The sequence below is a fragment of the Triturus cristatus genome, chromosome 1_2 (assembly GCF_964204655.1).
Source record: "Triturus cristatus chromosome 1_2, aTriCri1.1, whole genome shotgun sequence".
Classification (NCBI taxonomy): domain Eukaryota; kingdom Metazoa; phylum Chordata; class Amphibia; order Caudata; family Salamandridae; genus Triturus; species Triturus cristatus.
The window spans coordinates 850,772,776-850,797,442 of record NC_140580.1 but is presented as its reverse complement, the minus strand read 5'-3'; the positions used below and the strand labels follow the sequence as shown (position 1 = coordinate 850,797,442).

General features: G+C 40.8%; 1 long non-coding RNA gene across 2 annotated transcripts in view; it reads right to left on the bottom strand.

The window, feature by feature from the left end:
* LOC146868146 (uncharacterized) overlaps nucleotides 1-23,904 on the bottom strand; it is a 205,725-nt gene extending 181,821 nt beyond the window's left edge. For both annotated transcript variants that reach the window (XR_014962419.1, XR_014962420.1), the window contains exons 1-2: nucleotides 23,797-23,904; nucleotides 19,589-19,635 (exon numbers count right to left, since the gene is read on the bottom strand). This is a non-coding gene — a long non-coding RNA (uncharacterized LOC146868146). The remainder of the gene's footprint in view (nucleotides 1-19,588; nucleotides 19,636-23,796) is intronic.
* Between the last annotated feature and the right edge of the window lie 763 nt (nucleotides 23,905-24,667).

Sequence of the window (24,667 nt, the reverse complement as noted above, 5' to 3'; positions counted from 1 at the left end):
CCTCTCCAGGACCCCTCCTTGATGCCTGCAGCCTCTGTCCAAGGAGTCACCCCATCAGTGATTGGACCCAGCTAAAGAAAGCCCACACCTAAAGGCACTCTTGCATCCTCCGCCCCTGACTTTGGGGAGCCCAGTTGACGGTGCCCCGGTGTCCCCCAGCTATGTAACTTAACCGGCCAGCCGTTGGTCGCCTTTGCCAAGCCTCCTGGTCCAAGCCTGCAGCATTCTTCCTGGCCGATGTCTTCTATTTGTTTACATTGGGGGCCGACGCATACTTTGCACCCTGCCGCCGGAGTGCCGCTGAAGGTGCGCCTTTGGTGTCTACTTGTGGCCCCTTTTGTGCTTACCTTTGATCCCTGACCCAGAAACCACAGGTACCTACCTGTGACCGGTGCTGTCCCGAGTCTCCATAGCACTACATTGGGCCCAACCTCTCCTTTGACCTCTGCACCCGGCCGGCCCTGTGCTGCTGAGGGTGCACTCTCTTTACCTACCTGACCCCTGCCCTGTGTAAGTGCTACCAGCCCGAGACTGAACCACAAAACCATTTACTTACCTGTAACCTTAACACTTTGTTTTGTCCCATAGGAGTGTTGACCCTGTCTTGCACTGCAACAAAGTAACTTAGAGTCTTCAAATGAGTTAGCCTGTTGCTTTGTGGATGTCGAAGTTGGGCTTATCTCACTACTGGGAAGAATCAGCCCAGTTGACACTAGCTTGCAAGAAACTATTAAAGTCCACCTTTTGGGTCTACATCAATAATAGCGTGCTACATAGCCCCTTTATTGGGTCATTAACATCTAATTTTCTTTTGTTTAAAGATGTAGCACAGTTTGAACCCTTTCTGGACGAGGTATGGCCACAATTAGCGAAATCTTTGTTCATGAAGTTTAGATATGGGGTGCTTCAAACAAATGCCAATAAATCAAGATGGAGCAACATTCATGATGGCAAAAGTAATGAACTATGCGTATTATGTTCAAATAACAATAAAGAAAATGATTTACATATATTATTCTTTTGTCCCACATATGATAGACCTAGGAAAAGGTGGCTAAAGCCAGTTTGCAAAAACTTGAATACTAGATGGTGTAGTGAGGCTGAACGTATATTGAAGACCGACACCTCACAATTGATTGTTTTCAGTGTAAGTAGATATTTATTCAATGTGAGCCTCATAAGAGCCAAAGCTGGGCTGAAGTTGTAACAGGGTAGGATTGTGTATATTTTTGTAAATGTTTTTAGTAAATATTGCACTTGCACTTTACGATCTATGGGTGTTTATGGGAAATTGTGATTCTGAAATGATTGAACCGATAAAGGAAAATTTGTAATTAGAAACCTTCACCCAAATAGAAATTGATGTATATACAGAAGAAAAAGTTATGGTTTTTAAAACAATGTTGCCTTTGTTAATTTTGCCTAGCTTTTATTGTATTTATTGTAATATATAAGTTTTAATGGCGATAGATGAAATAGGTAACTGTATCTTTTATGGTCGAAACTGACCGAAATAAAGATTTTTTAATTGAATTGAGTTAACCTGCTTACTGGCGTACTGTAATGCCTAAACTGTTTTAGACGTTTGTTTTGCCCTAAACCAGATATCTTGTACTGCAACAAAGCAACTTGGTGTCTTCAAATAAGTTAACCTGCTTACTGATGTACTGTAATGCCTAAACTGTGTTAGACGTTTGTTTTGCCCTAAACCAGAAAAGTAACTAGAAAGTAATTACAAGTATTCTAAAGAGCCTACAACCCATTTTCTCTACTGCAGAGTAATATGTATGCTTATAAAAAACCAGTACACACTGTATCTTGAAAAGTGTTAGTGTATTGAAAGTATCACTTACCTGCTACTAAGTAAATCTAGGCTCTAGCAATAAAATAACCACAAAGTAACAACTTCTTATGCAAACAATTGTTCTGGATTCTGTCATGGAGTGTGTGAAATTATTTCTTGCCTGAGTGTGTACAACAAATGCTTAACACTACCCTCAGATAAGCCTAACTGTTCAACAACACTACCACAAAAGAGAGTACGGTATTATCTTCTTTAGCCTCTGCTATACCTCTAGGGATCCACTGCCTTTATACTTTGGTATAGTATATACAGAGCCAGCTTCCTACAGGTATGTCTGAATTACTTGCTTGCAACCAAAATTGAGGTTAATGCATAATAAAAGCTTTGTGAAAATTCTTAAGAATAGGAAGTCCTAATCTACGAACTTTACATGTAATTTTCTGCTTGAAAAGATTGGGTTGTGACAGATACCCCAGACAAAATCGAGAAAGTTTGATCCAGTGACCTTACAATAAATAGTTGCAAGGTACACATAAGTCATTTAATCTCAGTGTCAACATCAATTTGAAGGTTTAATACTGTCACATGTAATATAATTAAATGTTCAGTGTTCCTTGTCGTTTTATTTCCCATGTACCTTGTTTACTTTGGCTCCCAGCAAAATTGGGAATGTTTGTAGACTGGCTTGTTAATCATTTTTCAAAAAGTCATTAAGCTTAATGAGGGCCAATTAGTGACATACCCTGAAAAACAGCCAGACCTTTCCACAAGTTGTACAAGAACTGGGATGTAAGATTCAGGGACGGAAGTCAATAGCATATTGTCTGAAAGAAAGCAGTGTTTTATAATCATAAGGACCGGTGATAACACCTTTAATTGCTCTGTTACTTCTAATAGCATTGGCTCAAGGCTATAGGGCTAAATTGAACAAAAGGGGCGATAAAAGGGAATCCCTGTTTAGTATCATTTTCTGAGGCCATTTCTTCTGACAGATGAACAATGGCATTAAAGCCAGCTTTAAAACCTAAATTTAAAAAAAAGAAACAAAAAATGAGATAAGAACACAATGATTGTTCTAAATTCATTCTTCTTACCACCACTTGTAAATATCATTTGATTTGAGTTTGATTTTATACAGTGGGACAATTACCCGAGGGCATCAAGCCAGCCACCCAGAGCTAGTCCTTATCTATAGACCTAGAAGAGAAAAGAAATGCTGCCTATAGAGTATATAGCCAGGTTTTTAGTACTTTTCTAAAAGGCAACAACTCTGGGATGGCCCTCAGGCTTTGTGGAAGAGAGTTCCGGAGTCTGCTTGCCACAATCGAGAAAGCTTTAGCCCCCCCCATTTCTTCTTTTAGGTCCTCGGCACAGTGAGCAGGTAAAGGTGTGTTGATAGGAGGCTTCTACCTGGAGTATACCAGTGAAACATATCTTTAATCCCCGCTGGATTGGGGAGAAAAAGGGACTTATGAACTGTACATGATACACTTTCTGATGGGGAGCCAGGGTAAGGCACCCAACTCCACAGCAGTCAATTGGCGTCTGGGAATATCAAGAATACATTCTGTACTATTTGCAGTTTGTGCTGAGTGTAGGTATTCGAGTCTAGATAGAGGGAGTTACAATAGTCCAATCTGGATATGACCAGGGCTAGTGCGACCTGCTTTCGTGCTGGCCGGTGGATAAACGTAAGCTTTTCCTAAGCATCCTTATGAGCCAGAAGCAGGTGCCACAGTATTATTAGCCTGGTCATTAAGTGTAAGTTCGGTATCTAGGATTACTCCAAGATTTTTGGCCTTCTCAACTGGGACTGGACATATACCTAAGGTATCTGGCCACCAATTGCTATTCCAGCTCAAGGAGCATGGGACAAAGAGAAACTCCTCTGTCTTATCCAAATTTAATTTAAGAAAGTTCAGTCTCATCCAGTCTGCAACTGCCGACATGCATTGAGAGAAATTATCTGCAGTGGCGGCAGAATTCTTGGGGACATTAGAAAGTCATACACCGCTTGCAGAGCAAAGCATTCAACAGAAATTCTGATAGATGAAAACAGCAAATAAAAAGAATCACTTTTTTCATAATACATACATACAGGAAAGTCTGAGACGGACTATAAAATCTACGTGACTGTGGAAATAATATCCTGTGAAAAAAAGTAGAGAAGTAGTAACCTAAAGAGTGACAATAATTAGTGCAACGTGAAACACCAACCAGGCTGATATGGTGCAAAAATAACTCAAGAGAAAATTATACCAGTTACAGAGAAAATAATAAAAAAGTTAGATAAAATAACGGATTAAACAAATAATAATAATAATTACAATTATGATTATATGATGAATGTCAATATGAATTAAACAAGCATAATAAGAGCTTATGGTTTTGCCATAAAATGTAGATTTTCCGAACCAGAGAGTGAAGAAAAATCCTATTTTAGGAAGGCAAGAAGACGAATATTATGCAGTTTCTGTCAAATTGTTTTTGGGTGTTGTATACACTTAAGTTATACATGGAATCTTTACAAGGATCTAGTGTCCACGGTTGTATGTTGGAACCACAAATTCCCTTACCACGCCTGCCTTAACAACACATTCTTAATAACGACCGCGTCTTAACTGCGCATTCCTTTACCACGCATGGCTTTACAACTAATTTAGTTGTAAAGACATAATTGGTAAAATCATACGTGTGGTTAAGATTATGCCCTAACACCCACCCTGAGTCCTAAAACCCAGTCACTTGCCCCGAGTTCCACCCCGACCCCAGCCCTAAAAATAGCCCAACACCCTGCCTTAACTCCTAAAAGCGGACCCCAGCCCTAAAAACAAATCCCACTCAGCACTAAAAACACCCCAGCCCCCCTGTGCCCTGAGCCTTAAATCCCACCCTGAGCCCTACTCCCTTGCCCTGAGCCCTAAATCCTTGACACCATATTTAAAAAAAATCTCAGCCCTCTGCCCTGAGTCCTAAACTATCCCGAACCCCAGCCCCCCTAAAAACAAAGCCCAGAAAACTAGCCACGAACCACCCCCAGCCCAGAAAACTAAGCCCCCTGCCCTTAACCCTAAAACCTTGACCCCATATTTAAAAAACATCCCAGCCCCCCACCCTGAGCCCTAAACTAGCCCCAACCCACCCCCAGCCCTGAAAACTACCCCGACCCACAAAACTACCCCCGACACTCCCAGCCTCCACCCTAAAAACAAAGCTCAGAAAACTACCCCTGACCCACCCAAGCCCAAAACTACCCTGACCCAGCCCACAAAACTACCCCAGACCCACCCCCAGCACAGAAAACTAACCCCCTGCCCTACATCCTAAAACCTTGACCCCATATTTAAAACAAATCCCAGCCCTCCGCCCTGAGTCCTAAACTACCTGACCCACCCCCTGCCCTGAAAACTACCCCCAACCCACAAACATACCCCAACACCCCAGCCCTATACCCTATAAACAAAGCCCAGAAAACTACCCCTGACTCACCACCAGCCCAAAAACTATACCGACCCACCCCAGCCTAGAAAACTACCCCCGACCCAGCCCAGAAAACTACCCACGACCCCCCCAGCCCCCCACCCTAAAAACAAAGCCCTGAAAACTACGCCTGACCCACCCCCAGCCCAGAAAGCTACCCCGACCCACCCCCCAGCTGACAAAACTACCCACGACTGACCCACAGCCTACAAAACTACCCACGGCCACCTCAGCCCCCACCCTAAAATCAAAGGTACTCACCAGGTTACTTCCAACCCTCCGCCCAGCTCACTTCCGACCCGCAGACTAAAGCGCTAACTACCACTGACGTCTGAACCACGCATATGCGTGGTAAAGACATATGCGTGGTTAGACGTCCATGGTTACACCTGCGGTGTTCAGCCACGCGTAGTACAGACTATGTGGTTTAGACTGTTTCCCAGTGTCCACTTCTATTCTTGGTGGAAGATAAAAAGTTGTGTGCTATCTCCTTTTCCATTGTGATTTTCAGTTGGACAGTATACTTTCTCAATAGTCCTTAAGTTGGGAGATCATGTCAGATCAGCCATGTAGTGCCTGTGGCTTGTATGAATTCTCACCTGAAGTTGATAGATGATGTGACATTTTCATTTTATTTGTAATTAATGTAACAGGGAGAAAATTATGTGATGTGCTTGTGATGTTATGGATCAGCCCTGCCAAGCCTGGTGTCTAGAGCCAGCATCAGTATTATAGGTTGTGTCAGTTGCGAGTGAGAGTTACTTGGAAGGTGCAGTTGGAGGCTGAGAAGGAAACCTGATCAAAGTAGGGTATTGTATTTGAGCTTGAGGTTTCCAGTTGTATGCCAGTGGTATCCGTCCAGCTCCCTGTCTCTAGAGTGATATTTACTTCTTTAAAGCATCTGTTTCCATTCTTTATTATGTTGCCAATGTTGTTCTTTCTAGGTCCAATATCAGTGATGACTGGTTCAATCGAACGGAATGAGTAGCCATTTTTCTATTACTGCCAACTATGCTATTATTATTATTTACTTTGTCCCGCAACTACTTTTCACTTGATCAAGAAAAGAGAATTAGCTAGTTATAGTAAGGTGTTTTAAGACAACATTGGACTGTGAGTGGTGGTTCATCCTCCCACCGCCTTAGTTGTTTTCCTTTCTCCAGAGCTTTTGGGAAAGGTATGTCTGATTTCTATTAACAACAGCACAAACTTGGAAGAATGATAGGCACCTCTATCTGTAATAAAAGCAGTTCCTTCCATCAAGTCTAGTTAAGAAAATCTGCATTTATTTCCAGAATCAGTGCAGAAGCGTGGATATGTACATTGGCTTGGAAAAACTTGGTTAACTCCAAGACAGAATCTAACAGGCAGAACGTAGAAACACCTTTATTACTAGTCGGCCTTAGCTACGCATGTAGGGAATAGTATCACCCAAGGTACAACCAAAGTCCACTTTTACCTTCAAATATTCCAAATAAAAGTTTTAAATATTTCCATAAACTATGTCATTTTAAATAGGGCGCTGTCATCTAAACATGTCCAACAATCAGGGGCACAACTAGACTCCAACTTCAAGGTTGGAGCTAATTGGTCAACCAATAGGTATTGGGCGGCCATTTCAAACAAGGAGGCAGAGCTATTCTTAGAGGCAATACATGAAAATAGAGTAATAAATTATGCATTTTAAACATATTGGTTAAACCCGATACAAGTACTACAAACCTGTTTTAGTTTATTTGATAATGTGTATAAACTACTGACAGAGATCTTAAATGAGTTGACATCTAAGAAGCAGCTTCTACAAATTTGATTACAAAGCACTCGAGAACTAGTTTTCTCACATTTATTTCAAGGGGACAATGCTTTTTATCAGTTCTCCAAAAATTCCTTCTGTGAAATGACAATGCGGTCATTAAATATTTTTATTTCGTCTTCAGAAAGACACTCTGGTCCAATTGTTGACCAAAGGTACATTTTCACCATGCTCATCAGGACACTGCAACATATGGTTGTTTGAGTCCGCACACTTGCACATGTCTTAAACTATTGAGCTTAGTGGGTTAACACACCTGATTCAGGATGTGTGACTGGAAATTTACAAGTTTGATTCCTAAAGCATATTCTATTTCTCCTGAGATTGAATAAGTGACTGCCAATCAATTGGCAGTATTACCACCTGTTAAATACTCTGCCAGGAATGTGGGCTAGTCTAAATTAAAATAAAATAGTTGTTAGCAGTCCACATTGAGATGATTCAGCTACATCCATGCAGAAATCCACCAGGCCTAAAGGACTGGCAAAAAATGTAGGTGAGACAAAATATTGCATCAAATGGTGTTCTAGCATGCAAAGGATACATGTATTCCTTCAAGATCTAGAAACATAGAATGTGTTGATTATATGTAATGTCTTGCAAAAAAGGTTACTTCAACAGAAACAGAAATGGTGCCTCTTAATAGCATATGATATTGCATTTTCAGACTGTGTCTCTCATTGGATGGCTCATATACCTATGGTGAATGAGTATTTTATGAAGTATGAATATATCCCATTTAGGTCATGTGATATACAATTGATCAAGGTGTTTGGGACTTCTCTGATCTCAAAGATGTCTCTGTGCTGCACAAGTTGTTTTATTTTGTCTTATAAACCAAATAAAAAGAAGTTTATAAAGGCATACCTGCCATCTATGGAGCGGTCTGTGTCTATACAGCTTGAACTTTATAGAATATGAGGCTTAGATAGTGCACAGAAATGATGGGAGCTAGCCTTAGGAGGTGAAAACACAGGCATTCATACGGTAACAGGTCCAGTCAACCTCAAAACAGCCTTTGTGGAAGGATGAACCATGTTAACTTCTCAAATTCACAGCACAACAGAGCCAGGAGCACCCACAATACACTTTGCTTCAGGTAACAATTACCTGGGATCAGGAAAGTGGCAAGGTTTTGGGGGGCTTGGGCATTAATTAGAATTATTGCTAAAACCTGATGAGAGAATGTATCATTTTTTTTCTTTCAGTTTCTGTTTCAATAGTGTCTGATAATATGAATGGGTTCAAAACACTAAAAATATAAAACATAGAAACATTTCTGACAGACCTGCACTGTGGGCCACTCAGGTATGAATAGAACTTGCAATAGGAGAATGAAATATAACAGCAGGACTTTTCGTCTTATTAAGAGAAAGGGCTGACGTAAGATAACTGTTAAAATATGATGAAGGCAAATCAAATTCCTATTATAAACTGGGAAATTACTTGATAGAAAGAGACAGCAGAAAGATATCTAATATTCTAAGTATTTTATGTTTAATCCAGCGAGGCCAATCGAGTTTAGATACCTTATGCAGAATGTCAGTGTAGGCGGCTTGACGGCCCAACGGATGTAGGGGAACACGGGACACACACAGTATAGGGGTTTCAAGGTCTTTCTTTTATTATGGGGACGTCGTTTGTAGGTATTTCGTTTTAACAGTCCCATAGACCGAACGGAGTCTTCCAAAATCAATAAGAAAATGTACTTGGTCAAACAAAATCAAACACAATGGCTAAAGAATGCGGGAGATCGTCTTCTCCCTTCTCTGGGCCGTCCTCAAGGCTCTTGTTCAGAAGTTATGTGGGTCTTGCTTCCTCCCGGGTGCTCCAAATGAAGGGAAAAGGAAGAACAAATACCGGGATTAGCTCACAGCCTCCTGCTCTGGGTTTCCGTGCTACCACCACCAAGCGTTGTGCAGGGGAAAGGGAACGGGAAAATACTGGGGAAAGGTATTGTGACGGGGAATTGCGTGAAGAACCACAGGTGTTCTAGCTCCCCGTGTCACTCCACCACCCCCACCAGAACGACCCCTTCAATGCTACTTGCCTTGGGCCACGACCCGTGATCAGGGCCGTGGCGTTGGGACCCGGGGCGTCCTCTCCCTTCTCTGGGCCGCCGGGCTTGTCCGCGGTGTAAGCTGCTCCAGGGGTCTCCGTCGACACCTCTGCTGGGCTGCTCTCTCGACTCGTCACGCTCTCCTCTCATCGGTTTCTCCTCTTCTTCTCCTCCGTCTTTCCTGACTCTCACGCCGCCATCTTCAGGGTTTGAGTCCCCGCCCTTTGCCTCGTCCGCCTGTGATGACGTCCTGACGTCCCATCTCCCCAGCGCCACTAGACCGCTGCGTTCTTCCGGTGGTGTTCCAGAGGCCAAGCCCGTATTGCTCCACTTCCGGTCCGGTGAGCCTTCGACATCCTCACAGTCAACATTATCCAATAGTGAGGCTTCATAATAGAGACGAGAATAAACATTTCTAAGGCTATGTGCTTTCTGTCATGCTAATTGTGAAGAATAAATAATAGGATTAGTGGAATTTGTGAACTTCAATCTTTTGGTGTAATAAATTGCTAAATCCAAATCAGATTTAAGGATGGAACGTTCCATCGTAACCCATAATGGTGTATTCCCATGAGTGGGAAGCATAAAAATAGAGTGTGCCAAACGTCATGCAATCCAATAAAATTCCAAAAGAGGAAAATGAAGGCCCCCTTTCTCTGATAAGAAATATAATTTGGAGCTGTTAACTCGAAGTCTGGCATTGCGCCATACAAAACGAGAAATCACTGATGTCAGTGATTTAAAGATAGATCTCGGAATGGAAAGCGAAATCATTCCAAAAACATAATTACATTTGTGATTCGCATTAATTTTTAAAATCTGTATCCTACCTCAAAGATAAATTTAAAAGTGTCCATCTTTGAAAATCTCTTTTAATTTGGTCAATTAAAGGTTTTAAATTATCCGTATTCATATCCTTAAGGCCGCTGGTAAGAAAAATCTCTAAATATTTTAAGTTTGAATGTAACCATTTAAATGGGAGGCCATCAATAGAAGCTATAGTAGTAACAGGAGTTAGATAAGGCTTTGCATTTAGTCCAATTAATTTTATAACCTGAGAATTCTGAAAATATATTTGACTGAGAAACAAGAGCATTTGCCGATGATTTTGGGTGTGAGAGAGTCAAAAGTATATCATCCGCATAGTAAAAGGCTTTAATTTCTCCGGCAGTAGTATTGATACCCTTGATATCAGCATTAGATCTTATGGCAGTAGCCAAAGGTTCCAGAGCCAATAAAAACAATAATGGGGACAGCGGGCATCCTTGTCTAGTGTCATGGTGAATATTAAAGTATGATGGAGTAAACCCACCAAGGATACAGACGCAGGGGGTAAATGATACATACCACTTGTTAATGTAAGAAAGTCTTTGCCAAAACCCATCTTTTCCATTGTACAAAACAAATATCCCCATTCAACACTGTCAAAGGCTTTTTCGACATCCAAGGAAAGAAGAACATTCTTTTCTTTGCTTCTCCGTAATTGCCACAATAAATGCGAAATAGTACGAAGTCGATTAGTAGAGGATCAACCTGGGACAAATCCAACTTGAGAGGGATGTATCAAGGATGTGATTACTGATTCAAGACATTGTGCCAGCACTTTAGCCACAATTTTAACAATTTAGTTAATTAATGAGGATGGCCTTTAGCTAGAGCATTCTAAGGGGTCTTTACCTGGTTTAGGAATTACTGTAATTCGAGCTCCTAAGAAATCAGAAGGTAGATGTCCCAAGTTCAAAGCTTCATTGAATACAGAAACCAATAGCGGGACACCATGTCTTTTAGTAATTTTATAAAAATTCAATCAGAAGACCGTCCTCCCCCAGTGATTTACCAGTAGCCAGAGAATTAATTGCCCTGAATACTTCATCATTGGTGATCTCCCCCTCCATTTTGTGTTTTTGTTCTAGGGTCAATTTAGGAAGATTAAATTTGGAGAAGGCAGAAGTTTCAGCAGAATGATCTGAACAATCAATAGAAGTATATAAAGTTTCATAAAATGTCTGAAATCTAGAGAGGATCTCTGATGGGAGGGTAAGTAGTGAACCATCAAAAATTCTAATGGCAGTGACTGTTCTAGAGGCTTCTTGTTGTCGTAACTGATTAACTAGTAATCTCCCAGCTTTTTCCCCATGTTTGTAATGTCATTGACAAATACAAAATAAACATTTTTCAGCATAAGAAGTTTAAAGATTATTAAGGTCAAATTTTCCTGGTAAATTTTTTTGTAAAAAGTGATGGGCATTGAGTTTGTGAATAGATTGAGGTCAGGCGTGAAATGTCCTTATCCAGAGTCATTCTGTAAGCATTATAACGTTTTTTAACAAGTGCAGTGTCCCTCATGATAAACCCTCGCAATACAGCTTTTTCAGCACCCCCAAGTATCTGCACAGAAGATACCAAATGTTCATTTTCCTTTCAAAATTGTCCCAAGTATGAGCATAACATTTGTTTCAAATGTGATGTTTTGAAAGAGGAAATGTTAAGTAAATCTCCATGAAGATGTTGGGGGTCGTTAAAGTCCCATTTTAATACTGATATCAATAAGATCATAATCCAATATACTACAGGGAACAATGTTTGCATCTGTTACTAATTGTACAACAGAAACAGAGGTTAAGAAATAGTCAATTCATGTACGGATGCAAAGTTGGCAAGAAGTAAAAGTATAATCCCTTTCAGTTGGATGCAATAGTCTCCACGGTTCTTGCAAAGATTAATCATTAATGAGATATTTTAGCATATACCTATCCTTTTTATGTTGTGTATATGGTTTAACAGACCTATCAATGTACGGGTCAATAGTGACATTCCAATCTGCTCTGAGTAACACACGTGTATTACCAAATACTGTTAATAATCTGCTAAACTCAGATTTGAAGGTAAATTTAGAGTCTGTAAAATCATATATTGATCCCACTATTAAAAAGGTGTAACAAATTTGAAGTTTGACAAAAATGAAAGACCTTTGTTATCTTCCCATGTTTGTAATATTTTGTAAGGTAGATGTTTACTAAAAAGAATACCAACTCCACATTTTCTAGACGGTGTGAGCGTTTCATTAGTGGTTTTGGGGATAATAATATTGCATGAACTACTTTACCTACCAATTCGCGTTTCAATTTTTCACTTTCCAAAGGTGTGAGGTGGGTTTCTTGATGGTTTATTGTGGCCTATATGAGTCAATATCTTTTTTCGTTTAATAATCTGTGTCAATCTATGTACATTTAGGGAAACAATTTTCAATGGTTTCAATTGAGAAGATTGCATGAAAGATAATAAGTTGTGAACAATAGAAAAAGGGAAAATATAAACAGAAGTACACTTACTACAATATTAATATGAGTGTTGCGTGAATTTGGGATAATAAAATTCAATGTCGAAGTGATACAAAGATAAAAACAACATAGAGCTTATATTATAACAGAAAGAGAAATATATTTGAGAAAAAGGATCAAAAGTAAGTCTAGTTCAGACTAAGTAGTACAAGCTACAAACCTTTTGAACTATTAACACTTTGAACTGAGGTAAAGCATGCTGGGCGTGGTGAGAGGAAGTAATACAAGACCATAAGCCTTGTAAATGTACAATACCGATATCCAGCATATAAACAAGTACAATAAACGTATATACTAATTAGGTGTTTAAGGTAAATCAAGTACAGTCAAATTGTGTATGTAAGACATTAATAAAATAACAATAATATATATGTTGAATATAACTATATGAAAACATGAAAAGAAATGTGCGTTAAAAAGGAGAAGAAGGAAGAAGTAAAAAAAAATAAAAGGAAAGAGATGGAGGTTATTGGAGAAGATGAAGAAAAGGGTAAAGAGAATGATATTTTAATCCAAACAAGAGGGGCAATATAATGAGAAAGGAGAAAGAGAAAAAGAAAAAGAAAAAAAGGGGGGGATCAAAGAAGAACACATTCAACCATTACTTCAATGGTGATCTCGATTTGTCTCTTTGGTGCAAACCCTTCCCTGTTTTAAGTTTACTACCAGATGATCGTTTACAAGGTATAGATTCCCAGCCGCCAGGATCATGAGAGTCTGGGAAGAGATCACTAGTCGAATCCAAAGTTGTTGCAGAAAATGTAGACTTATGTTCCATTCCATTAATCGTCTTCTTCAAGATCATTCAAAAGACTCCAAATCGTGAGGACTAAAACATTCCGTAGTCTGTTCTTGATACGCTACAAGCATAGTTGCGGGTTCCAAAAGACAATATTTTATGTCTCTTTTCTTTAACCTAAAACGTAAAGCCAAGATTGGTTCCTCTTTATATTGGTGGGAGCAGAAAACTCAGCAGTAATAATTATGTGTCTACCATAAAAAAATTATATGAACCATGTTTCCTTGCAGCCATTATGATTTGAAGAGCCTGCCGGTGCCGAATGCAACAAGCCAGAATATGATTAGAGTGAGAGGTGCAAGAAGAGTTTTTTTAGCGCAAGCAGTGTGCTCTTTGAAATTTAATTTGTGGAGAGAAAGTGCTTTTTGTCATGTTGGGAATCATCAGGTTAGTGTGAGAAAGTGCAACATATTCTTCTCTGACTGTTCCGGAAGACCAAAAATTCTAATGTTGTCTCTCCTACTGCGATCTTCCAAATCAATTGTCTTTTGCGGAAGATACCATATGCCATGACCATGTTCGGGCGTCTTATCAAGTCAAGATTCAACCTCAGTTAGGCGCCCTTCAACTAACTGCATATTCAAATGGAATTGAGCAACCTCGCCCCTAAGAGATTGCCCTTCTTGGGTATTCGCGGATACTGCATTGTTAACAGAAGCTATTCAGTTTCTAATGTTCAAAAGTTCTTTAAGTAAAGTATCCATAGCTGTCATAGAAATATCTGGAGAAGTTGTCATATTAGAAGGAGAGACCGTAGTAAGTGGAGCTGTCTATAGGACTTCACTTTATGACAGATGTCTGATATGTTTCAATTTTGACATAGAGATATAACTGGTCTCAAAATGAACACAAAGCTGTCTCACTTGTACTGGGCCCTTGCCAAGAGAAGGCCTGTCGGAGAGATGGAGTATGTATAATGCAGTAAGTAGAACCAATGGAGCAGTAATTAGTTTCACCAACTTAATGAACTGAGAAGCAAGATGATTTTCAAATAAGTTCCTCTACCCTCCAACTATTATTCCACCATTCCTCCATGCCATGACAACGACCACAGTCATTCAGCTTCCGTATTTTAACTAGCAGCAAAAGTTGTGCATGAGCAATAACCAGAAATGAAAAGGACCCGTTAAAACAGCAAATATTTCCACCAATATAATGAATGGAGGAGGAAGGTGAGTTTCTGTGAAGCTGCTCTCCCCTCAAAACAGTATTCCAGCCATTCCACTATTTATACAAGCAAGTAACAGCAGCAGCAAGAGTTAAATAGGGCCTTATCCAAAATGCCCTATTTTTTTAAGACTGGGTCTAAAAGGTTGGCAGAAGAAAAGAGATAGATTGGTCTGCTATAACATCGAACCCAAGAATGTACCATTGATTGAAGAGTGAGAGGCAGGAAACAGGTGCGCTCTTTTACACATGCATCGGATGTTGAAAGAATGTTTTTAGATGAGCTCCGAATAGGTTCAAACAATGGATGTAAGCTTCAACTAGCCCAATTAAGCGAAGTAAGCACGTGGGTGCAAGCAGTCCCACAGTACCTCAGAGATCATGCCGTGTTTTTGATAGAGTAACTCTATTATCCACCAGCATCGGGCACGTGACAGCAGTCCTCTCGGGAGCATGCACTTTAAGTTTCTTTGGGTGTGGCACAGTGGAAAAAACTAAATCAGGATTCCTTTATGAAAAGTGCCTACCAGAAAAAATAAAGCAGTCCTGAGGTGCCGGTATCACTCCAATCAGCATTTTTCCTGCTAAAGTATTACCAGATGTGTGATTCCGATAAGAAATGGCTACGGCCTTGCCTCCCTCTACGGAGCCCTACAAAGAAGCCGCCATTACTCTTGACGGCAAGCTCCGCCCCCCATAATACACTTTTAAAATAATGACGTGCTTATTCACACTGCTTTCAGTCCTAGGCTGGGACCTTGTACCACTGTAAATACACGCCACTATTTTCCAATGCACCAAACAGGTTTCAGCTCTACACCTCACAATTCCCCAGTGCACCAACCAGGTTTCAATTCTGAGGTGGTCTTGTTAAACACCAGAAATCTGCAGTGATCGCATTAACCAACTGAGTTTTCATAACATAAAAGAATGCATTTCCAACTGATTACTTTAAATTGCATTTATTTTTTATTTAAGGAGCGTGTGTTATATTTCATATGCATTTAACTGAAGGTGAAAGACAAAATAGTTACTATATATTTTGTACTTTTTTAGCCTGGCTTCACCCCCATTGCACTCGGGATCATAATTCCCATACTTGTTATGCACTTTAATCAGGGTCACTGGAATTATGCGATTGTGCAACCACAGCATTTTCCGCATGATTATAGATTTCCCGCATTTTCCACATAATACATCATCTGCTGCATAATCTACAGATTTAAAAAAAAAAAAAAAAACTAGCTCAAAAGGTTAAAATGTTACTATAAACACAGTGACGCTTGTTTCCGTACAATGGGAGGCCTTTTGCAAAGTTTAACTGGTCACGTTTCTGTTGCTTATTGCTGTGTTCGTGTGTTAACCTAGTAATAATGAGGTGCAACCAATGCCCAGAAAGTGTTAAGAAGTGTAAAAATTGCAATATGAAGGAATGCTATAACAAAATGTGCTGCGTAATGCTGCATAATTTGCCTTTTCTTGCCGCATAAATTACTCAACCCTGCCGCATAATTTGGCCCTGACTTTAATCTTTTGATAACATGCAAAATACATAGCTGCTGTCATTGAAGCCCCATCTGCACTGCAGCCCAGCACACATCAGCTACAGAATTGAGTGCATCCTGGAAGCTGAAGCAGCCAGGGCTAAAACCCACGACGGGGGTGAAGGGGAAGAGGGTGGACCACTACCCATCTCGTGCACATTGTGCCATATCTGTGGCCCATCAGTGTGCTGTAACGGGTTTTGAAAACAATGAAGCTTAAGGGGTAACCATGTTCCAAAAAGGTTCAAGGTCATGGTGACTACCAAAATAAGAAATATGCTTTCAGTATAATGTTCCTAACAAAACATACCCTGTTGTCATCTGCATAACAAAACATTCTTCTCGAGGCATTTCACCCCAGAATTCGGGCACAGGCTAAAGCATTGGGTATCCATGTTCTATTTTAGCTAACGCCCCCCCCCCCTTAAAAAAAGAATATACAAGCAAAAACGCAGAATAATGCCATGTTACATAGTGTCGCTTTGGAATTAACACTGTGAGTCACACATAAAAATGTGTCGAAGTTCTTAATCACACCCACGGACATTCAGCAATTAATTGTATCCGTGTGAAAAAGTTATAATGTTCAACTCCGTTGCCCTATTTAGTGACAGCCGTAAGAGGGCAGTATGTGCACATACTGCGAGGTGTCTCCTTATGTTTTTTTTTAGCACGGCTGCCAAATACCCTTTCGTTTAAATCCGTGGATCCCATCATCAACTTGCTAGCAGTGTATGTATCGAATGTAAAGGAAAAAAACTCGTTTGCCACGTTTAAAAGAGAAAATAAATTGCCATGTACGCGTGCTTGGAACAGGCAGCGTGCGACAGCAATGCTCTTGCAACCCATGGCCAAAGTCCTTGGGGAGAGCTCCAGGAAATAGACGCTAACACATAAACCTGCCAACTCACAGTGCCACCGTGTGACACACGATATCGGCTCCCGTCACAGGGTCACCCGAGGTGGAGCCGATAGGAGGCAGGGAAAACAAGCTGAAAACCACTGTAAATAGTGGTTTTGAGATCGTTCGTTTTCCGAGGCTTTGAACTGCCGGGTGGGAAAACACCCCCAGGACATCGGCACCAGCCTCCGCGAGCTTTTTTTTTCTTTTTTGGGAGGAGGGGGGTGAGGACAGGGTGGGGTTTAAAGGTGCTTCTTGGGTACTTCTCGGCACGAGGCTCCACCCCCTTCAAGGCTCCACCCCTCCTCACACGGTTAGATTGTTCTTCAAGTTGGCAGGTATGAAACACGCTTCTTTAAGATTGATGTTTACATGTTGCAGTTCTTCTAACTTAGTTGATTGACTGTAATCTACAGCGAAGATTGATAAAATCAAGATAACAGGAGGAAAGGTGAACAAACCACAGCTGGAGGGCGAGAAGAGAAAAATATCTTGTGGAAAAAAAGAGGGAAGGAAGAAAATGGGCTGCTCTAAATGTAAACCATAATAAAAATATATCGTTAGTACAGGAATGAATGTTTACCTAGTTACAATCCTCAATTCGTTTTGTTAAGAAGCCTTGCACCTTCTTGTAACAAAAGTAGAATTGCAAATTGGAAACCGTTGAACTAATTACTCTTAACCAAGGCACAAGTCCTAAACAAGCATTGGCATAGCCAATAGGTCTCGCCTTTGGGACCTTATAAGTATTTAGTTATGCAGCACAATATCCTTGGTGCAACAACATCAACTGTTGCATGGCTAAACACTTAAATAAGGTCCCAAAAGCGAGACCTATTGGCTATGCCAATGCTTGTTCCCTTTAGCGCTGCCACCAAAATACACAAACAGAGCAGGAGAAAGGCAAAATTCCTGAGTGCGCTGCAGATAAATCTGAAGAGTTCTTCAAACAAGAGGAGTGGACCATAACACTGTCACCAGTAAAATCAAGAAAACCTCCTGTTGCAAATGGAGCCGTGAAGAAACTTTAGGGACAAAGACCAAAAAGGGGCAATCAAGATCACCAAAAACTCAAAGGAGTCACCCCCAATACTGTGAGAAGGGACGGGATGTACTTGTACTAATAACATAAAAATTCCCTTTTCAAAGTCACTTAATTTATACCTTTTGAATAAACGGAATGAGTGGAACTCAATGAACGATCAAGATCTATGAACCATTATCAAAACCAATCATTAAAATCAACTTCCATCAGACATTTAACAACATCCTTAATATCAACCTGAAAACAAAAGCAGTCTTTGAGCCAAAAAGAAAAAGAAAGAAAGAAGCAAATACATATAGATCAGTCTTCAAATTAAGACATTCGTTCTTTAAAAAGTATTTAATATTCTGTTTTACAAATAATAAGAACAATGGGTACACAAACTTACACTTATCTAAAAAAAGTATCTCCAATCATAAAAAGCCAGTTGAAAAAATCATAAAATTCTCATGGTCATTTTAAAAAACAGAAAATGTCCATCGTGAGCCAGGAATAGGCACTGCTATGCGTCATACATGGGCTGGGCACCATCATTGCACAGTTGTGTAAAGTTTGATAAGACTTATCACCATTATCCCAGTAGCAGCTTTACACCAAAGGGCACTCACATCATGTATACCCACAGTATACCAATAATTACCGCCGTTATATAAGGACCAGCATTATACCATGGAGGGACACATTGTGCCAATGAAGCCAATATATTTCAAGAGTTACCTCCATTATGTCTGGACCAGCAATGTGCCACCCAGTCCTCAATTTGAGCCAGTGTTTGCAGGTGAGCCCCCCGGCATTTATTTATGGCAATCAGCACTTAGTTTCTCTCATCGGACTTTCACTCAGAACAAGAAAGAGAAAAACACATAAGGGGGAAAGAAGAAAGAAAAGAAAAATGGAAAAACATTGACAAAGGGAGAAAGCAGGGATTCTCAAAGAGTGAGGGAGCACTTGTAGTGGATTAAAGAGGTATGAATTGGAATCAAAGCATTGCAGCCATGGTATTCGGCACCCGACCTTCAATAGTGCCGTCCGCAGGCTTCTAAACAGTTTGGGCATTGACAATTCTTATACAAGCATTTGCAATGCAATAGGTCTCGCAATTGTGAGATTTTGAGGTATTGGCGCTGTGAATGACAATGTCTTTTATTTATGCGTGTAAAAAAACCTGAAATAATAAAAGGCATTCTCATTTACAATATCAATAGGTCAAAGTTTCTAAAATGCAAGACCTATTGCTTTGCAAATGCTTGTTGTTTGCAAGCGCCCCATGCTGGGCTTTCACATTAGAGGCCACGCCCCTTTCTTTAGACGAGCCATGGCTACAGTTATTGCATGTGTGGGGTTATTCAAGCACGATAGCCTGAAATAGACCGTGTGCACAGCTAATGGGTGTTACACTTACTACACCAAGTTTCTGCTGAATGTATTTCAAACCTTCATACAATATGTAACAGAGAACCAATAATCTCAAATTGATATCACCATAAATTTTCATTGGCTTCCAAAAAAACAGGAGATTTCACAATATAACATTGAGTTGAGTACAATAATCATTGCATCATGATAATTCGTCAAAAATAGTTTCACAATCATAACATTGTTACAATGTTGAGATAGAAAGTGACGATTGGTTACCTTCGCCCATTGCATTTCAGGACCTCGTGTCCCTTCCTCAGGGGCCACTGAAAGTAAACACAAGCACATTTTTCATTTTTCTAATTGTAGAAACAATGATACAGAAGCAAATCAAGCCATCCCGTCCAACGACAACCCTGTGAGCTGAAGCAGAAAGGATTAAAAAGAGAACTTGACCTACAAGGTAGTCAAGACATCCAGTACGTGACAAAGAGTTCAGATGAAGGGTAGGGAAAAAGAGAATCGAACAACAATAACAGTACAAACAAAAGCACCTCTGGGCCCAAGTGTGTAACGTAATCATGCTGGTGTGTGCACAGCGGAAAGAAGACACCTATACACCGTCTCACTGACATGCCGATAATCAAGAGTTCCACTTACTGGAAACCTACAGAAGTGTCAGTACCCTGCGTTTCAACTGCTGGCCACAAGCTCCTGAGCACATAAAATGATGTGTTAGAAGAAATGCTGTAACGATGTAACGAGTGTACAGAAAGTAAAAACCAAAAAAGGGTACCTTATAAAGGAGCCTGAAGAGACACACCACCTGTAAAAGCAGTAAAGACAGCTAAGAAACAATGTGCATGTCGAGGCTTCACCCAAAAGCCGAAAGCGGAGGGAAAACCTTGCACTAACCTGGATGCTGGCGCGATGTTCGAAACAACAATCCCCACAAGTATGGACTCAAGTGAAACAGCTGCTGAGACTGCATTAAACTTGCGAACTAAAGCGCGTGTACACACTGAATCGGTCACGTGATGAAAACGCTAGTCTGAATAAACAAGAAACTACAGCGGACATCTTGGAACGGTGCGCCGGAGCCGAAAAATACATGAACGCAGCCCGATAAAGAGGAATTTAAACATGCCAAATGATATAATGGGTGAAAAAAAGAAAACGATGGGCACTGTTAAATAAACAAAACTGAGTGCTGACAGCAACGCACTCTATAGCATAAGCAGACGGACTGCTTGCTGGTACACCGGGGGCTGAAACAGGCCCCCAAGTAAAAAAACAAGCATTGCGGCACCGGCGTTTTACTTTGAACATTAAAAGTAAAGCGCGGGTGCCGCGATTATAGCAAAAGTAAAGAAATAGATGTTTTTTTCTATTTCTTTACTTTTGCAAAAGTGAGTCATCACGGTTCTAATGACCCGTGAAAGACTGCTGGCGGCCGGCTGAGCGCGTGCATGCTCGCGTGAACGCAAGCGCTAGGCCAGCCAGCAACACTTTGAAAACTCATCTACAAAATGTCTCTCCGAGCAGCGCATGAGCGCTGACTCAGCGAGACCTAAAAAAGAAGTGGGGGGACGCTGACGTCACAACAGGAAGTGACGTCACAAAAGGTGGCTTGCACCATCAGACTCATTGCCTTTCCTCACTCACCCCTTAGATGCGATTGCATCAGAGAACCCAGCGCGTGAGCAGCGTTCTGAATGAGCTCCGATCTCGCCCCAGAGAGGCCAAAGAGTGAATGTGTGGCTCCATTTGCTCCAGTTATCGAGCTCCTGGTAAAATAATGGGGGGACGCCGTCCACCCGCGTTTTACCCTGACTCGAGCCCTGCTCTGAACATAACACAGCTTCCATATTTATTTTCGATTAAGTGAACATTGTTTTTCTTTTATTTTAAAACACTCATTCATCTGCATAAACCCCCCCCCATGTATGTGATCTCTGCTGTCAGGGACAGCGAGTGCGTAAACACTTCTCATCAGAAAGTGATGATATAAAGGGCAAACATTTAATGCTTTAGACTGCAATAAAATATATACTGCATTCTAAACACTAATGTGTTCATGGTAGAGACCAGTGCAGATCTAGTTTATGACTAAATCAAAGGAGAGATTTAGTCATATATAATTTTTTAGGCAACAGAATCCCTTGTCCCACAACTTCTCTGATGATCTTTCCTTTTTTGGTCAGTGAGAAATGTAAACACAATTTGAAGTTCATTGGTCCAGAGACACGAAATGTCCTCCATTACACTGCCTTATGATCCTGGCATAGTCCGAAGTTGACAACGCATATTAGGCAATGTCCTGTTGCGCCATATATCCAAAAGCAATTTTATAGGTCTTTAAAACATGTAATTTAGAAATTAAGGCTGGTAATTAGGCAAATACTCCAGTAATGTCCGAGTTTTTCAGTTCCCAGGGAGGTAGGATAGGTCTGCATTGGGAAGGCAGTGTTCATCTGTCATGTAGCCTGAGATGGCAGTATCTTTCTGTAAATTGATGGAGGCCGGTCATTTTACGCTGCAAAGTATGTTCCTTAAAAATGTGACGATAACATAAGTTCAAAATGAATTGAATTTCTCCATACATCTACTTTGAGGCGTTAACGGCAATTTCCTGATAATGGTTCCGTTCTTATGTCAGAAAGGCTAGCAGTAGGACTGTAAACTGGAATTTGCAGTCTCACAGGTGTTTTTTTAGGTCGAGCCTGGTTAGCGCATGCGCTGCTCTGCAAGGCATTCTCCGCCTATATTTTTTATTGGCTTGTGTCATTGTCCACTGTAAACTGTGGCTGTTCATTGGTCAATAGGCTTAGTAGTCCCTCCTTAGTACCACCTCGTCTCGTTATGTAACTTCCCATGGCGACACCCCCTTTTACGTGTGTTGCTACTCGGTAGGCTTAAATTTGAGCCTCCAAGCACTATTTTCTCAAATTGCTTTGTCCTGCCTGCTGTAGCAGGCAAGACAAGCTCTCTCCTAACGCTTTGAAAAATTTTTTTATAGCACAGGCGCCGAACGGATTTGCAATGCAATGGGTGTTGCCTTTGCGAGAGTTTAAGCTATTAGCATTTTAAATGACAATGCTTTTTATTTATTTGTTTTAAAAACAACATAAATAAAATGGATTGCCATTGACAGTGCCAATAGCAAAAACTCTTGTGAATGCGAGACCTATTGCATTGCAAATGCTTGTTCTATAACTGGAAGCCCAAGCAGACCTGCATGATATGTTAGTCTTAGCATAGACCCAGCATGGGTGTTGGTACTGCTGCTGCCTATTCTGTACCCACTCTGTGTGCACAAGGGCTGCATTGTCCATGCTATCCCTAATCTGTATTTTTGCGGGAAGCTTGCAATTGCAGCTCTGCCAGGTAATTTTGAGCAGAGGGTTGGAGTTTTTACCGAGCTTTTGAGGCTGTGAGTTGGGATCTGAAGTTGTAATTGGGATGCAACACTGTCTGGTATACAGCACCTGGACCTCTTAATGCAATTGCTTTGTCTCAGTCATAACATGGCTGCACTTACGGCATATCACAGTAGCAGCCTAATTAATAAAAGTATGAAAGACTAATATATGTTTTTGAAACGTTTTGTTTTATTCATCTTACATTTATTGTTTCAAAATGCACTTACCGGTGTTGTTTTTTAAAAAAAAATTAAATTCCACTGTATAATCAGGTTCAAAGATTCAACGGAGTCACATGCTGTGACGTCAACAGGATCAAAGGTCATGCACTGTCACTTCCTGTAATTTCATTATTGGGCCAAATGTGTGTGATTTCACAACTGCTACCCCTGGCATTTTGGTGAATCAACACCTATGATTAACCACCGAAGGTTTTAACACACAGCACCATATTTTCAGAATGGAAACGTTTTCAGTATGACATAGTCATTGTTACTAATTGATCTTACACACCTAATAAGCATTGGCAGAGCTAATTGTTTTACCTTGTTTTAGGAGTATGCCCATTGTTGTGCTATTTGGACGCAATAACTGAAAGCCGACATAGAGGCAACACTATACAAGTCAAAGGGCACCCTATTGGAAGCACAGGATTTTTTAGTTTACATGTTTTAAGTCATGCCTTTAAAGATAAAGGCCACACCTCCTGGAAAAGATTCCTTGTTAGCTTCTTACGCCCCGCCCCTTTTAGAGATCCCCACGCCCAGTTTTCGTCACACGTAAAGACCTGTGTACAATATAGTTAATTTAGTGCAGTCTGCCGACTGAAAGACGCACAATTTAAATCTGCAGCTTTTGGCATACACGGCGCTTTATATCGCAGGAAGTATTTATTTCCAATGTACTTACATATTCAGAAACTGAGGCACAGGAAGGAAAGTGGATTTACCAGCATCACACATTTTGACAATTCAGCTATCAGATCAAAGCAAAGCCCATTACAGCTTTCTCCCGCCCCACCCCCCTCCCCTCCCCCTTCGCTATTGCTGCGTGGGATGTCATTACCAATCTGTACGTCTTCTTATTTTTGTTATGGGGGTGTGTGAACGATGTTTCCGAGCTGTGCTCGGGAGAAAGGAACGCAATGGCGGTGCTGTAGCTCGCCGTCAAGTCTAGGGTTAATAGATTGAGAAAGAAACCTCCCCCAACAGAGAGAGATGTTAATCCTTTACTCGCGCAACCCACAGAGCAAGTTTTATTTCTGTAGACACAGCAGAGGCACAGCCCATACTTATCTCCCCACGGGCCAGTCTGCCACAAAGGGATCACAATTCCACTCGGGTGATGTAATGAAAAACAAGATTTGCAGTGCTGAAGGTCGGACGGATCAGGTTACGCTGCTCTCTGGAGGCCTTGGCTTGCCAGCGTGGAAACTGACATCCCGGCCCTTGAAAGCACCAGCACGTACATATCGTCTGCTTTCACTTTTAACACTTCCATTAGCGTTTGCAGAAAGTCATCTTATCATCGATCTTTATTATAAAAAAAGACAATATGAAGGCGTGTCACCAGGGCGAAAAGAAAGATCTGGTCTGTTGTCTCAGAAAGGTCCCCGGTGGCACGATAATAGTGGACTGCCACACAATACTACCAGTTAGAAACACGTCATGTGATAGACTTTAACCCATTCGAAGACCAGGTGACTGGAGGATCTATTGCACAGTCATTTCTCGTTTTATGCGAGGACTTCTTTCAGTCATTACTTATTTATTTATTTGATTTGATATTTTCTATAGCCCGCCTGGACCACCAATAGTGTCAGTGTGCTTTACCTTAGACAGAATTTATAAACTGTAAAAAAATAAATAAGAATAGGATTTAGGAGGTAGGCAGGGCAATTTACAAACAGCAAAAGAATGCCATTATTTTGGACGTG